Source organism: Centruroides vittatus, unplaced genomic scaffold (genome assembly GCF_030686945.1).
Source record: "Centruroides vittatus isolate TY-2023 unplaced genomic scaffold, ASM3068694v2 contig_1295, whole genome shotgun sequence".
Lineage (NCBI taxonomy): Eukaryota > Metazoa > Arthropoda > Arachnida > Scorpiones > Buthidae > Centruroides > Centruroides vittatus.
Genome location: NW_027120824.1, coordinates 243,552 through 262,008, shown reverse-complemented (window position 1 = coordinate 262,008; position 18,457 = coordinate 243,552). Strand labels below are relative to the sequence as shown.

The 18,457-nt window shown below is 30.6% G+C and overlaps 1 protein-coding gene across 1 annotated transcript in view; it reads left to right on the top strand.

Moving 5' to 3' along the window:
* LOC136989359 (cholesterol 7-desaturase nvd-like) overlaps positions 1-18,457 on the top strand; it is a 277,556-nt gene that overhangs the window by 49,897 nt on the left and 209,202 nt on the right. The window lies entirely within an intron of this gene.

The window sequence follows — 18,457 nt, the reverse complement described above, 5'->3', positions numbered from 1 at the left end:
GTACAATTCTGAAGTAATAATCTTCCCTGTTTAAAAGAAGTTTAATTTGCAGGAAACTTATGACGTCACAAAAGCTTTTGTTGAAACATTTTTATTTCTTAGTGTCTCTACGCTTAAATAAGCACAACTTTCAAACCAAAAGTAGGCGCTACCGGCCCTTTGAGGCGGTTTGTTAGCTAGAGGATGATAAAAGGCAAGGAAACAGCAGAAAGCGCTGGAGTCAGGGTTCTGATGAAATGATCTATTCATCCGTTATAGCAAATGAAAACAAAAACTGTGCTAAATGGTTTCAGATATGAAAAACATTGTCAGGACACAAAGTGTATGGTTCCTAGAAAGGTATTTCTAAAAATAATTTCAGGTTTTTCTGACACAAGGAAAAACGGGTTAGAGACACAGGATATAAATTTATAGAATGAAGAATGCGGTGGATCAAAACTGCTTTAGAATTACTGCATTAAACCAATTCGATTTTGTTTTTTTTAACACATTTAATAATTTATTTAAGCTATTAATTAGTAAAATACATAAATTGCTACTAATTATACAAAGTCATATTTCATATTTTTTCACTGATCAATACACGAACGTTCTTAATTAACTTATTTGTATTTTATGCAAAACAGGCAATATTACGTTCTGTAATTATCCATTTTATAATAAATGTCAAGTTGGAAATTTATTTGACTCGAGTCTTTCTATAACTAACTTTTATAAACGTGCTCTCAAGTAAAAAATATTTCACGGTTTTATAGCATTGTAAAGTCGTAAAACGAATGTAATTTTCTGTGAACAAATTTACTAGCAGATGATTAAAAAAAAATTCACAGTAAGAATCATTTAAACTCTGATTTTTTTAAACGTTCGGGTTTAGCTTAGTGTCAGGAACCTTAGCGATATGGATTTTAATGAGCAAACGAGATGTAAAAAAAAACATGTTTTTGACTGCCTTTAGAAACTTTCTCTTTACATAATATGGAGATCTACAGCAACAGATGCACAAATAAATAGATTTGTTTATTATCTATAAAAATTTGCTCAGGAGTTACTGTGTCAACCCGAAAAATTCTGGTGGAAAGAAGCAATAAATTTCTTTGGAACTTTCTCATGACAAAATGATCCATAACACTTTATCGCGCAAAGTCTAACAAATCCCAGTTTTTAATCTGAAATTGTAAAATTATTGCCATGTCGTCTAAAAAAACAATTTAATTTTTACTTTCTTGGCTCTATTATATATGTTGGCTCAAAGACCAAAATCGCTCATTGAGCAAAAAAAATGACCACAACGCGTTGTAGTCGTTTTAAAGCGGCAAAGAAGCGAAATTCGTGTCGTGGCTTTCACTACACGTTCTGAGTACCTATTCCGAATTGTATCGTTAAGCTAAATAATACGCTAAAAACCAGTTTCTATCGGAACCACGTGATTCGCGTTTAATGAATTGTGAATATGCTATTCTAAGCCGTACGTTTCGTTTTCGGTTCCGATAGCCACGTGCGATAACTAACCTTTTGTTATCGGTCACTCTCGAGCTGCCGTTAGGAACGTAACGAAAGTGAAAACAACAATGATTTTACTTTACGAGCAATTGGAGAGAGAGGAAATAAATTATGTTGTTGCGTTGCTTTAAAATAATTACCTTAACTGTTTATGAATATTTTATGAATAATGTAATTGGTTTCTTGTTAAAATTTAAAGCAGCTATAGCATGAATATTATTTCTGAAATAGGTTTTATTCGCGTATGTATAAATTAAAATGATAGCTTTGAATATAAATATATGACTATCAGTTACTTTTCTCCATCTGTCTGGAACTTTTAGTGAGCCGACTCCATCGGAATTCAGACGGTCGGCTATTTCTTGCCACAATTTGTGAGGATCTTTTACGGTAAAGGAAGCATGTAACTTTCTTGACATTAATTTAGGGTTGTCTTCTCATAAAATTAACGAGCATCTCGAACTGGCGACTTGTAGTTCGCTGGCTTCGTTGGCCTTTCTTCGGCACTTTAAAACAAAACTATTTCACTAGGCTGATACACGATAATGCTAAAACCACGTGCTTCGCGTAGAAAATGGCGGGTTGCAGTCACGACGGATCTACAGGCAGATTAACGCACACCTTTATCCCAAACGCTAAGAAAAGACTTAAATGGAAACACCTTGTGCCTACCTTTTCCATGACTCAGTTATTTACTGGACATGGAAATTTCAACAGCTATTTAAAAAGGTTTCATCTTAAAGACATGAACATCTGCCCCTGCGACAGTACTTCAATCCAAGACAGTCAGCTTTATCTATGGGACTGAATTTTTCACACAGGAGAGAGTCAGACTCATGGGGCACGTGCTCCATGCCTGAAACAACTGGCCATGTCCTTACAGCAGATTCATGGAAGACCCGAACATTTATAAACATCTCATCAAATTTCTGGAAACAACAGCAGCACTCAACCTACCATGCGACCAACAATCTGCTAGAAATGATTGATCAGCTAGCTAACTTTTCCTCCCCGACAATTGTTCCAGGCTTCGAACGGTTATGCTGCTCTATTAGCTGTCGCTGCATGTTCACAGACTGTTCCTTCATTGTGTAACAGGGTAAGTAGCACAGTTATCCCTTGTGCAAACGTGCTAGTCCACTCTCGCTACCTGTGTATCCTGTACGTGTAATACACAAGCGTGATTTTGCTGTATTGTACATATCTTGTTTCTTAGGCATGTTTTTGTTGTATCTTTATATGTATACATTTTATGTACTGGCTGTTATCTGGAGCCCATCAATGTATTTCGGTCAATTCTATAATGTGTGTTATGTATTGTTATGCTTTCTGTAATTGCGAGGCAGGCGCCATGTACTCTTACCTTTCTATCCCACTTTGTCCGATTTTCATCCCCTATCCTTTATCTCCTTCAGTCCCATTTCATGAACTTCTCCCTCCCAACCTCCAGGTCGTACCTATGAGTGAAACCTGGAGGCACCCTTTTTTTCACTTAAATGTAAATGTAAATGTAGCCATCTAAGATGGTGTACATGTTGCATAGTGTGGGTTGCAGTCACGTGACAAAAATACAATGTAAACTAAACTGTGATTGGTTAAAGCGTGATAGCTATCGATAACATGGAACCCAGATGCATCTCAACCGACTACCCGTAGAGAAACCCACTTAACGTAAAGCACAGAATAGCGATTTGTCTAAGGTTCGTTAACTGTTTTTCGCTAAGGGCCTAACTTAACTGCCTACTTATCGAATGTCTCGTGTATCGCTCTCGTTGAGTTATCGGAAGAGCTTAGAATAGGCCCCCTGGTTTGATTAGGATAGGTTACTTGGTTATTTTTCAACAACGTGTAATCAGTTGTGAAAATCTGTTGCAGTGCTCGATATGTTAACGTTTTCTAACAACTAATTTACTAAAAATAATTACTTTGTCAGGAACTTTTATTAATCAAACAGTCTTTTTTTTTTTATGAAAATCAAGAATGTTTCAAAATTATTTATTTTTAGAAAAACTATTACCGTGACATTTCGAGTTGCTTTGCTTACTTCCAGATGTCAACGTGGATACTGAGCAAAGTGTAAAGTTGAAGTTACGTCCTGAATGTTAATAAAGTTATTCTGAAAAATTGTAAATTCAATACGAGCATAAAGTTAATCAAGAAGACCCTAGCTTTTTAACTGATAGAGATCTGATGAATTAATGGGCATAAGAATAGCTGAAACATTTCTGAAAGCTGCATGTCTCCAGTCAACATCAGGTATCCTAACAAACATTCGAATCAATTTCAACCTGTCTGCTTACATTATTTAAGATCAGGTTAGTACTGAGGTAAATGTTCGTTTTTCTCTCTGTTTCTTTAATTTTTTTGCTAGTTTTTGTGATATAAAAAATTTATTTAGTTCATTACATATTTCCGTTATAGTTTGCAAGATTTCTGATTAATGTTCTTTTTAATCATAAATGCAATGTATAGAAGTCACTTTTGTAAATTTTTTTCGTTATTTCGTTAGTTTTTGTACTAATTTATGCTCTTATATATTTGTTATAGATCGCTTTCTGTAATTTACCACATTTTTATTCAATTCTGTTAATTAATTTACAAAATATAATAGTAAAAATATAGTAAACAAAAACACGTGTTTCTGAGGTCACGTGACAGGTCATGTGATCGCGGAAACTCCTACAACAGATAAGGTGACGCCATTCTATTTCCTGTGACGTTCCTATCACGTAGTATCTATCTCATAAATTAAAGTAATTCAAAATATTAAATGTTTTCCTTTATTTAAAAGCATTATTTTAGTAAATAAATTCATTTCTTATCGTTTAGATAGTTATGATAATTTAATATATTAATATATATATTATTATATAATATATTAAAAAATATATAATATATTAAAATAATAAATGAATTTTGTTATTACGAAAATAATAATAAGTTATTACAATAAAAAATACAGATAATACATTCTAATTATTATATTGTAATATATTAATAAGTAAAATTTTTTTAATGATATATAAAGCATATTATTTGTATATGTAAACGATAGGTACTATCGTGATCTCCAGATGGCACCAATGTATATAATATGTCATTTCCGTTTTTAATTTTTTTTTTTTGGTTAAAAAATTAAAGTAATTCAACATAATTCGAAATTTGTGAAAATACACAATTGTAAATGTTAATATTTTTATGAACCAAATTAAAAGTAACATTTTTTTTTATTTTTTAAAATAAATATTAACTTTATACATAGCATAGTAAAAATCCAAAGGACGATCTCGTGATGATATTTTGCAAACTCTGTCTCGTTGAGTTGGGTCCTGTCTGTGTCACGATCCGATAGTTAATTCCGGTTCGATAAAAGTACATCTCCACAAGTCAAATTGTACAATATTTACAGTTTATTTACAGTAGGTAGAATACACAAGTTTATAAACATAATATTTACAAGGCAACAGCAGGTGGTGTCTTACGTATCAGCGTAGCCTTCGGGAACTACAATATACTCTGGGGAATCTTCGGTCGGTTTGTGGAGTTGGCTCAACTATACGGCCTATCCAGTCTCTGCTCTTACCCGTCCCTGAGACTATTACCAGAGGAGGACACTCTCTCTTTACGTTCAGCGGGTTATCCAAGTGTCCGAGACTACCGTATTATTAGTCTTTTGTCCTTCTCCCAGTTTCTCTCGCCACTCTTACTATTTAAGGAGTTTTTGGATGGCCACTTATGACCAATCAGGATTCTTCCTTTCCTCAGCAGCTTCCAAAAACGTCGGCCCTGCTCCCGACGAAACAGCTTACGGAAACGTCCGACTCTTGTTTACATCTTTTCTAGTAGGCGAACATGTTGTAAACATATTGCCGCCCACACACTTGTCCCATTAACAGAGACGCTACACCCTTTGTCTTCCCGACTGTTTACAGACACGACGCCAAGTGGGACCAATTAACAAGGTCGTGTTGCTTTTACCCTTGCTCTGTCAAAAGCGGTCCTTTACACTTTCCACTGACACATAAAATAATCTTTTTTACATAAATTACTTTGTCACGGTACATTTAGACAGTGCACTACAGCAACCTTATTGCTGTAGTGCACTGTTGTAAAGGAAAATAACCGTATTTTTAGATAGCAATGTAAACAGAACTCGAAAGTACTGTATAGGTGTTAAGGAGTATATGAAGAACTTAAGCACTGAAGAGAGGTCAGAAAAAATAATACTGATCCGAAATGCATTTGTAAAAACGGCAATAAAAAAGTTTTTTGGAACCTGTAAAGCTGTGAGGCCGTCAGTTTTTTCAGATCAAAGAGACTATTACCAGATCTAGATATAACACAGCTACCATAGGAAATTTAATAACAAATAAAAACCAAGTGTTGTACGCGAGTAAATACCACAATTCGATAGTTTTTATTAGAATTGACTGATTCAGTTGGTTCTTGCATACTCCCACAGAAATAAAAATTTATGAAGTAAGAAAAATATTTTCAAAACACTAAAAATTTATAAATTTTTATTGAATTAGAACAAAAATTCTATGTTAATTTTATTTATTCTAATTAATTAAACAAATCCGAAAACTAAAAACTACTTAAAGCATGGTATAATTTTAAGGTGTTTGGTGTTACTTTTTATAAACTTCTTACAGATTTGTCTAGAATTTTTTAGTATAGTACAACGTACGTTACTCAGTAAGGTTTTAAAATGTGAACTTTAATAACTTTCAATAAAATATTTTCTACCTACTTTATAATAAACTATAGATTTAATCATTTGATCGTAAGGATATCAAGATTGCAAAATTGATATTGCATATCATTAAGGAACTCTTATTACAAATAACATACAGAATATTGTATTCTGTAAGTTGATTTGTATTTTCTTCACTTATTCCAAAATTGTGATATAAAAGACTTATTCGCGTCACTAACGAACTATTAGACTTTACGCGAATATGTACAATGTTAAATAATGTGGCCTTTCTTTCAAGTCCCGTATTTTATTAAATGTGTTTTGCTGTTTTATAAAACGAATCTTGTTGTTTATTGCGTATTTCTATTTGAATCAGAACAGAATTCTGATAACTAAACTAATTATTATATTCGGATTTTAAATTACGGTTCGCTTACTATCGCATTGATAATTTGCAGTTATAAAACGACATTTTCCAAACTTTTAAAAATCAGTCGGCCTTTCGATTATCTTTTTTCGTTTAATTGATTTAGAAGTAGCAAAAGTTTGCCATTAGCAACAGACCAGAACAATTAGTCTACGTCTTTAGTATCTTTAAAAGATAATGCATAAGAAAAGATCCGAAATAATAAATAACCCTAACCTAACCTAACCTTAAGTAAGCCTGAAATAACTTTTTGTGTAAATATAAAAGTAGAGAAAAACATAATTAAACTTTTCAAATTAAAAAAAATGATAGTTTCTGTTATTTGTTTTTTTAATATCGAATGTTTTTCTAATGTCTTATTCGTGTTTTTTTTTAAATAAAACTGTTATTTATTTCTAATAATGTAATATGTACTGCTATCTGTTATCTACAAAAGCAATATGACTTTATGATTCTTACAAGAATATTCGAATCAACATACAGAATATTGTATTCTGTAAGTTGATTTGTATTTTCTTCACTTATTCCAAAATTGTGTATTCTTTTTATTATTTAGCGAAGTTGAGGCCAACGTTTTAAACGCGAAAACGTGTACGTCGGACGTTCGGCGCCGCTTTCCTGTAAGCCTAGAAGTTTGACAATGGCGTTTAGAATGTCGAGCATGATTCGACTGACTTTTCAAACGCGATTGTCAAACTTCTAGGCTTACAGGAAAGCGGCGCCAAACGTCCGACGTACACGTTTTCGCGTTTAAAACTTTTTTCTCAATCTCGCTAACGTTTACTTCACGACTGCGTGCATTGGTAGACACTTGTCATCTTTAGGATATGCAGTCACTGAAAACGTTGAATATTTATTTTTTATGATAGACATTGAATAATATGATAAATAATGAGGATAGATCACATTCTTGGAAATTCTTTGTTTAAAGAGATGTCTAGAATTTTCGAGTACAATTCAATTCAAGCTACTTTTTTTTTAACTCTTTCCGCCCTGTGGGCACTAAGAGGGCCTCTTTTAGTAAGCCCATTATGGGTTCGGCCAGGCCCACAATGCGGCGACCGAGTGGTGAGGGACGGGGCCCGACATATCGGAACGGACCACCCCCCGAAAAATTCCTGGGGATTTTTCGACCCGTTCGGATTCGATCCCGGGTCCCCCAGAGCGGTAGGCTGCCACCTTGACCGCTCGGCTATCCGGCCGCTCAATTCAAGCTACTGTCAAGTCAATATCAAAATTTGCTAAAATGCAAAATTTCTTGATTCTAAAACAATTCCATTGAATAACAATGACAGCCAATCTGTCGCCTCCTTTCAGATACACTAGCAAATGCGACAAAAGAGGCATAGACAATGACCACCATTATCAGCGACCTTGGGGATTTGGCCTGCATCCACCTGAACTAGCTCTGTAGGTATAACAAATGTAAATTAGTCGAGGAAATTCCTAACGTATAAGTAAACCGTAATAAATTTCGTTGACAAACGCAGATGGATATAAATAAAATATATTTTTAATAAGTAATTTGCTTGCATTGTTACAAAATAAAAATAAAACATAATTATTATAAACATACAGCTAATTCCCTGTTTAAATAATTAAAGTGTTTATATTAAGCGAACAGTTAAAATAGATATGTTATAATCGTCAGACGACACGAAATTTATTGTTCCCACGCTTTACAGAAAATTTCTGATTAGTTTATTCGATAGACGAACATTAATTATTTTATATAAATTATAATTTCGGCGAGTTTATGAAAAGACTGTATGAATACCCCATCCGAGTTATTAAAAGTTTAAAGAACTCGTGTTAACCAGTTTCAATTAATATGTAAATATGTAAATATGTAAAATCCCTATGCTGGTCCGCATATCTCAATCAGTTACAGGTTCATCACTGAAAAATTTCTTGCGAATCTCTAGCCCCGTCTTTATCTATCCACATGTCAATAACTAATAAGGTATATTTGTAACATCCATACGAATCGTAACGCACTGTACATTCAGAGACTAATAATAAAATATTACCAAAATAAAATGATAAATTAATTGTAAAAGCCTTACTGTCCTTAAATTCTAATATTATTGTTAATTGTCTACTTGGACTTTACTTATTAATAGGACTTTATAAAGTCCTATTAATAAGTAAAGTCCAAGTAGACAATTAACAATAAAATGATAAATTATTTATTAATAAAAATATTTGATTTACAAAATGAATTCTGTTGTAAGCTTCTATTCTGTATTTAATGTTACAGATTTAAAATATATGCGAATGTTGAATTTATATTAATGTGATATTTTTAAGGAAAAAGTTAGTAACAGTTTTAAAATGCTAACTTTAATAATTTTCAATAAAATGTTTTTTCCATACTTCATAATAAACTATATATTCATCTCTTGTATTTTATCGTAAGAATACTAAGATTGCAAAACTGATAATGTACGAGTATATCATTAAGAAACTCTGTTTACAAATACCAAAATTATGTAATTTTATAAATTTTGGTGTTTTTTATGTAACGTTATTCATATAAAAAAAGACTTATTCACCTCACTAATCAACTATTAGAGTTTATATAAATAGGTCCAGAGTTTAAAAAATGTGTCAATTGTATAAAGTTTCTATAAAGTATTATATGTTTTTTTTTGCTGTATTATAAAATGAATCTTGTTGTTTATTGCGTATTAATATTTAAATACGAACAGAATTCTGGTTAAACTAATGATTATATTCGAGTTTTAAATTACGGTAAACTTATAATCGAATTGAAAATTTTCACTTATAAAACGACATTTTCCAAACATTTAAAAAGCAGTTGGGTTTTCGATTATCTTCCTTGTTTAATTGATTTAGAAGTAATATCTTCAAAAAAATAATGCACAAGAAGAGATCCGAAATAATAAATACTTGTATTTATAAAATTACACTAACACATTTTGTTTAAAATTTGTAACTTTTGTCGTAAAGATTGTAACTACAAGCGTTTGAAGTAACAAAGCTCTTGAACAAATTTTCTATAAGTTGCAATCATGGTTTATATTCGGAACTATTAAAAATATACCGAGAAAAAAAAATTTAAAGTAAAGTAATAATAATATTAGACTGTACTTTAAATTTTTTACGTCGCGAACACTTGACTAATATACCGTGTTTAACTTAAATATCTTGATTTCAAATTATTATTTCAACAAATTATTATTACATATTTAAAAATTAAAATGTTAAAATATGTTTTATGCTACGGAAATGACTGTCTCCAAATAGCTTATAAAAATGTTTTAAAAAATTTAAAAGCAACTATAAATAAAATATATTTTATTGACTTAACTTTAAGTAAACATGAAATAACTATTTGTGTGAATATAAAAATACAGAAAAAAATTAATTATTTTTATTTGTTTGTTTTTTTTTTCAAATATCGAATGTTTTTCTAATGTCTTATTCACGTTTTTTTAAATAAAACTGTTATTTATTTTTAATAATGTAAAATCTGTTGCTGTCTGTTATCTACAAAACTAACACGACTTTATGATTTTAACAAAAATATTCTGTCTGTATGTTGTTTCGAATTTTTTTCACTTATTCTGAAACCGTGTTTTCTTTTCCTTATTGTTTACTTCATGACTGGGTGCATATATATAAGACACTGAGCATCTTTAAAATATACAAATCACTAAAGATGTTAGATATTTATTTTTTATGATAGACATTGAAAAATATAATAAATAATAAGGATAAATCACATTTTTGGGTATTCTTGTAGATAGCTAGAATTCCTCATTCTGAAACAATTTCATAGAAAAATAATGACAGCCAATCTGTCGCCTCCTTTCAGATACACCAATAAATGGAAGAAAAGAAGCATTGACAATGTCCACCATTATCAGCGACCCTTAAATATATAGAATATGCCTACAGCTAAGAACAGTAAGAGATTTCTCGAAATTTTCTCCGCGGAGAAAGAGTAGATTCACAGCAGCTTTTAATATGGCGAGCATTGATGAAGTTACAAATCCCACGAGAGCCCTACCATACTGCTCTCACCTAAATATCGGCACACATAGGCATACTTAGAAACATTAAACGATGAGTTAGAATTTCTAATATCACCAATTACACAATTCTCCGTTTAAAAAATACGTTTTAATAAGTTGATAAGACGAGAAAAATCATGGAATTGTATATTTTGTTTAATGCAAATTTCAATTTCTAATAAAATTTAAAAACTTCGAACAAAACAAAGGTATTTAATTTATACAGATTCGCTGTATTTTGTAGAATTATTGGTCACACACCTCTCTCTTATACCAAGTAACTATTTAAACGTATTTCAGAAAATCGTAAATAAAATATACATTTAATAGGAAATTTGCTTACATTCTTACAAAATAACAATAAAACAAAATTACTATAATTATACAGCCAATTTCACGTTTAAATAATTCAAGTATTTATATAAAAAACAACGTTTTTATAGAAAATAAAATAAAGTAAAGCGTTTTTGATGTACTTTAATACAAACATGTAGTAACTTGTTAATTTGTTAAGAAATAAATCATTTGAAACATTTATGAAAGATTATAATATCTTTATAATAACTTGAACGAAACACAACCTGAACAGAACTTCCCCTACATCAGGACTAGTTTGACCAGTAACATTTAAATCTCTCATTTAAAAGGGCAAAGGAAATTCCAAACAAACTGTTATAATGTTAAAACTTTCTGTAATAAAATAAAAATTTCAATTTAATAATACTTTAAAATGAAAACATATTAAATAAAATACAGAAATAAATTTAATACGAATAAAATTTAAAACGTAAAAAAATTATAATATTGCTAAAAATCGGCAATTTATATATTATTAATATCTACCAATTAATTAGATAAACTAATTATATATTATATTAAATCTAATGTATACGAAAAAATTTACGTAAAAGTAAATATATACGTAAAGAGGCAGCACTGTCGATTCGATAGTTCCACAACAATGAACACTTAAAATAATAATTTAAGATAAAAATTAAAATATTTTGCGATAAATGTCATATACTAATACTTAAATATATCAAAGAATTAATAGTATACTATCAAACCGTACATTCATTACACTTGAAATTAAATTAAGTTAGATAAAACTGCAATTATTTCACGAGTCATTAACGCAAGCAAGAATATACGAATTTTTTGTGAAAAAATACAAAATACAAGCGTATAAAAAAAACCCAAATAAAACTACGTATACTTGCATATTAGCATTATTTTTTCATATTTCTATTATAAAAATTTGATTTTATATGAATTTTTTAAATAATATAAGTAAATTTAATAAGCAATTACTCGGGAAAAACGGCAAAACGACAAACAAAAGAACATACAGATAAAAATCGACTTGGTATTGTTCAATGATAAATTGTCCGATTAGCAACACGAAGGTATTAGAGTCATCGTTAATTTTATTAGGAATTGTGCAAAAGTACTTGAAATCTTTTCTAGCTTCGTGTTTTTGTATGTTAGAAAGGAAAGAAAGCAAAACTTCAAAAACTATTAAAAATATGTTGTTAGTTTATCCACGTGTTTATGTGGGGGTATTATTAGTATTTATTAGACATTTAAAAGACAATTTTATTGATAACAAATTTTTCGTTATTTAGAAGACTACGCATTGTATAATATTAGTACAATAGTAAGCACGAGACAAAGGTCGACTATTGAAGAGTTAAGTCTGGAAGATATTCATTTTGGACACCATGGCCCTCATCGGTCCTCTTTATTTTACATCAACCTGAATAGCAGAAATTACATGTGTATTATAGTTATAATAGTGGCAAATGTACAGTACGTTATACAGTGCGAATTACGGTAATACTTTGTAAATTATGAAAGTACTCGTATAAAGTATAATAAAATGCTATTAAAATAGTAAATTTAACTTGTGTAAAAAGTTGGTACAAAAAAGGTTATGAATCTTAAAGGGGAAAAAATCTTAAAACTTGTGAGAAAAACTGTATGACTATCACAGATAGTGACGAATGGGATGGGATCAACATTAAATAAAGGTATGACAGCAATATCATAATAATAATACTACATACTAAGTTTCAAATTGTACTGGAAAAGTTAAGTAACTCGTTGCTGGAATTTTCATTTTTTAGTTGAGAGAATTTAAACATCAGAAACTTAACTGTAATATAATTATTTTATTGGCTCAATGTATGAAGTACATATGAAAAATTTAAAACTATATACTTTTAATATCGATATTAAAGGCATATAAAATCGAACCTCCAAATAATGGACATCTCTAAGCAGTAGCCACTAAACATTTTTCTTGAAGAAAAACACATACAGTTAACTTTTAAGTAAGGAGTTAACTCCAAGCCATGTCAGACTTTGCCGTCAGCGGCAATAATTCAAAGGTTTGACTGTATTTTCAATTGATTAAATAATTTTATATCAAATATTCAATACCCATTAATAAGTAAGATACGAGGCATACGTTTCCGTTTAATTTTACAGTACCTGCAACGACACAATCTTGATACATTTGTTAATGAATATTTATTGGGCTATATAAATTCTTCAATAATTATTGTAATATTTGTTAATTAATGACTATTTTCACAGTGATGAGCGATAAGTTACTGTACAAACTATTGTGAAAGATCGCAAAGTATTGTTTGCTTTTTCTATGTTTTCATCAATCTGCAGATAAAACTATGCAGGTCTGTGCTTGTAACCATTAAATCATTAAATGCATCGTCATTCACAATGTGATCTACTATGCGTTTTCGTTTCCATGAAAATGCCACTCATGTGATATACACTCTCTTATCAGTTACTTTGGGTTTCGTTTTTGTGCATGTCATTGTTTTTCTGTGTACAAGTTTGTTTGCCTTTTCCCACCGAAATGAATCAAGAATCAAGACAAAACTTTCTCATTCTGCGAGCGAGACAAGCCTATTTCAGTCGCCTGCCACATAGTAACTATAATTGTTTTTAAAAACGTTTTTATGTTATATTTAAAGTTTTAGATTTGATTTATTTCACAATCTAAAATAATTTCATATCATTTTTTTACGTAAACTATTTAAGTTGGAACGTACAGTAACAGGATACGCCATTAGATCCGAAACAAATAGACTTCGATTATTTCCATTTTTCCTAGAACGACTGATCAAATGTTTCTATCGCCTATTAAATACTGACGATGACAATATAAAATTTCTATACAACATTATAAAATTTCAAATAAACGATTCAACTAATAATAAAAATACATGGGTTTCTAGTTTTGATAAAATCCTTTAATCATTTGGAATCTCAATTTTATTATTTGACAACTCGGATAAAAACTAAAAATTTGGATACTCTCTTTTGTTAGAATCGGCCATATCTAACTCCATTCATGCAGATCAAAACAATATTTTAAGTTCGACCTACAGTCCTTGATATCAGACTATCTTAAATATTCCTTGAAACCTGAATTTCATCACTGCAAATATTAATATAAACATTAAACGTCTACTAGTTCAAATTTGTCTTAATAAATATTTTATTATCATCAACAACAACTATATTGACTTTACAAAGGACTGTTACTAATGTAATTATAATAATTTCTCACTGTTTCATATCCTCAGCGATAAACCGGCTTTACAGAAGTAACATTGAAAATATCAAATTGACGAACTGTTTAATGGTGGAATCCTGAATCAAATTTTAGATCTAAATTTAATAATTTATCATCTATATAAATATGTATAAAATAAATAATTTTTTCGTTCATATTTCTAAAGAATTAGCCAATTGTTGCATTAATGATACTATTGTTTAATTACTTATTTTCGACAACGTTTTCTGAAATTTATACCTTAATATATTTATGTAAGACTGTATTGTGCGTTAATGTAATTACATGCCAATTATTTATTTATTGTCTTATCTAACCCCCCTGTAACAAGGTTCTCTTAATACAATAAAGTTATTATTATTATTATTATTATAAATATTTTGTTTTTAAATAACGACCTAAGATGAAAATAAATGCATAGCTGCTTCTTCAAAGAGAACAATAAGGTGATTAATGAAAACTATTGAAAAACAAAGCTGAAAACCGGAAATCGCATGATACATTGCGTGCCGTATGATTTAAACCTAAAAACTTTAAACGCTCTTAACTTCGCAAAAACTTGACTGTTTTAATAAAATAACTATCAAAATACTCAGAATAACTTAGTCAACGAAACTATATATTATATAAGAATCGCTTACCAAACAATGTTGAACCACCATAAAAGTCAAAACACCAGCAGCTCACAGAAGAGCGACGTCTCCTTCTTTCTAAGACCTCCATATTTAATAGTTAATAATTGTTTATTAGCGTTAATTCTGTACCAACTATCTGTAATAATACAGAACATTTCGTTACACAGAATAGAAATTCTATTGCCGATTTGTATTGTTTGTGCAATCGCTCCGAGTCAGAAACTCAAAATTAAGCCACAAATATTATGAATTTGAAGGCCATAAATAGGATATTAATGTATAATAATTTAATACGGTTAACACTTGTTGCAATAGAATAGTTTGCGTAGGTTTCAATGCGACAGTAATTATCCATATAATTTATTGTTCATGCAGAATTTCGGTATAAATGCAATTGTATTTAAAAATTGAATATAATTTTGAAACGAATATAGATTAAGTTACGAAAATTTAAAAATTTGTTTCTCAAACAAAGTAATGCGTATAGATCTAACTTCTCTGTTAGATTTGATATGTTTAGAAATTAATTTCAGTCGTGGTTACACTTGAGTAAATGTACGTAATTTATTTGTGTTAGGATAAAAACTAGTCATTATATTTGCAAATTGTCGTTGAAAGGAAACATTTATTTACGCTAGAATAGACTAAAAAAATGTAAAATGTAATTTGTAGAATTTCTTACTTCATACTTTCTTATATACATTTAAAAATAATTTTCGTTTTTAATTTCTGGGTTAATGTGTACTAGGTAGCCAAGATGGCGGACCTTCCGGTAATCTCGATCCAGGTTACTTAGTGACGTCAAGATGGCGGCCATCTTGACTGCGATTTACGATGGAGCACACGTGATCACGTGATTTGCTCCGCGATTTATTAAATACTAAATCCCGATTTTAGAATTTAAGGATTTTGTTAAAATAATTACTATTTCGAAATATTAAAAAGATAAATAAAAATAAACGATAATTATATAATGTTATTACTTACGCTATTGTGCATGCTGCTATTCCTCTGTTTTTTTCCGACGCCTACTTGTCTTTCTGTTCTTTCTTTCGTTCCTACTTTTATCGTTATCATCATCAGTATATTGCATTCCTTTCTTTTCTTCACCTTTTCTTCGACCACCTTTTTGACTTTTTTCTAAATATTAGAAACTGGGGCTGCAGGGACTGTCTCGGGTTCTTTTTTTAGCGTGATTTCGGAACGATCGTTTACTTGACAGATAAAACAGCTCTTGTCTTCTCGACATATTCCCCCTACAACCCATTTCGTACTTTTTAGTTTGTGGCATTTTTCATATTTTCGTTTACATATGACAGTCTCGTCGATTTCGACGGTTTTCTTCGGACCTCCGATTTTAAACGACGTCATATTGTGCAGAGCAACTAGCATAATAAAACATATATATGGTTGGACCAGTCGACAGCAGCCTTATTCGAAATGCCTACAGCAATACCCGAGGTGGTCGAAGAGCATTCCAATGCAATGTAATGCCATATAACAGAAAAGATTCTACTCCACGATATTTTTCCACATTTACCTTTAAAGGTTCCTTCGAATGCAGAACTATTTCTTCGACATTTTTTGCATCTCATCAAACACGAATCTCGGTCGTGTCGATAAAAAATTTGGCACGAATTCGAACAATTCTTATAAACACTTCCTCAATATGCTGTAATCCTAGACTCACCGCAAATTTAAAACCTTTATCGATTCTGGGGCCGGGGCCCATACCTCATTCGGAAAATTCCGATTCGAGCACTCGATAGAAATCATGGGCGGTGCACGCTGCCCAAAACTCTTGGGAAGAAATATCGAAAAAACTCATAACTAACCAATTAATATTAAACGAAAAACTTCGAAAAGAAAAAAAAAATTACGTCTAAAATCAATCGAATCAACACAATTATCACACCTGTTACCACTTTCCGCCGATAACTCTACACGAAATGCGTCGTTACTATTAATTTGCATATCACAACGCGATAGTCCGCAGCTCCCTCCATCTTGACGTCACTAAGTAACCTGGATCGAGATTACCGGAAGGTCCGCCATCTTGGCTACCTAGGTACACATTAACCAATTTCTGTTTTAAAAATGTACGATTTATCTAACAATTTAAGTTTATTTCTTTGTTAGTGAAGTTGTTATACCTTGTTTAGAGAATTCTCTCATTATTTAAATATTACGTAAAACACTAATATAAAATATTCACGTATATTTTAATTAAATGTAATGACAAAATATTATAAACAACTTTTAATTGCTTTTTGTAAATAAAGATGAGTGCTAATAAACTGAATTAAATTTTAATATATATTATCAGGAAAGCAGATGTAAATACCTAACAATGCATTTTATTTTTAGTCGGTTAGGGAAAAAAAACAAGGAAGGTTGAGAATTAGTATTTTTACCTTACTGGCTGTTTTCTATAAAAGAGAAAATGTGTGAAAATCGGTTAAAAAGTGAGCCCTTATCATTTTTATACTTTAGGACACGAACCCAGTGAAACTAAAAAATTTTAAACATTTCTTGCGTTTTTTATGTATGTATGAATTGTTAGTTTGTTTTTGTGAGTGAAGAGACAAACCTCCCTACAAAATTTTACAAATTTTCGACAAAAAAGCATAAAAATTATTAAACTTCAAACTGGTTGAATCAAAGATCACCCAGAAGTAAATATGTAAAAATCGTAGGTCGGGTTATTTCTTGACTAATTGCCATACTTTGTCTCTATTACTTATGACACCCGTAAAAGAAAAAAGACTGTCCGGAAACGTAAATAACAAATGTGCGAGTTTACATTTTCTATGAAAAATCATTGAAAACTCTGTTCGTTTAATAATATTTTCAATTTTTTAGTCTGTTTTTGTTAGTACTGAGTATATTTATGCGCATCTTACATTAAAAATTACGTTACGTAGAAGAAATCGGCAATTATCATACATAAATAAAGTTGACCTTTCACACATGGGAAAATTATATACATTTAGAAAGACGAAGTTGTTGTTTCTAGAAAAAATAAACTAAACACATTCTTTGCAATAGATGCAGTAGATATGTACTCCGCATAAAAAGACAGATTTAATAAAATAAAGTATGCATTTTTCCTTTTAGAATGTAGCGTATAACCGTGGGGACCACCCCTAAACAAAGAGGTCTTTTTGGGATACATACACTTTTTTTTTTGTCTTATATGTTTATATAATAAGGGAGCATGTTGAAGTCCTGAGTTTTTTGAAAATCTCCACCATGACACCCTCTATCTCCTGATATTCTTGATCTTTCCACGAAAATTAAATAGCATGGAAGCCCACTTATGTAAAGAGATAACACTTACTACTTAATTTCGTGATATAAAAGGATAAAGTCAAATTTACAAGTACAGTAATATGAAAAAAATCAAAACTGCGACAATGAGGAAAAAATACATCTATTGGTATACATCACTTCATGTATACGTCATGTATACGTTTAGCAAATGAATTCAATACATAACACCGAACTGTGTTTGGCTGTTATCATAAAAGCAGTTGTTCAGTCATTTAGGTA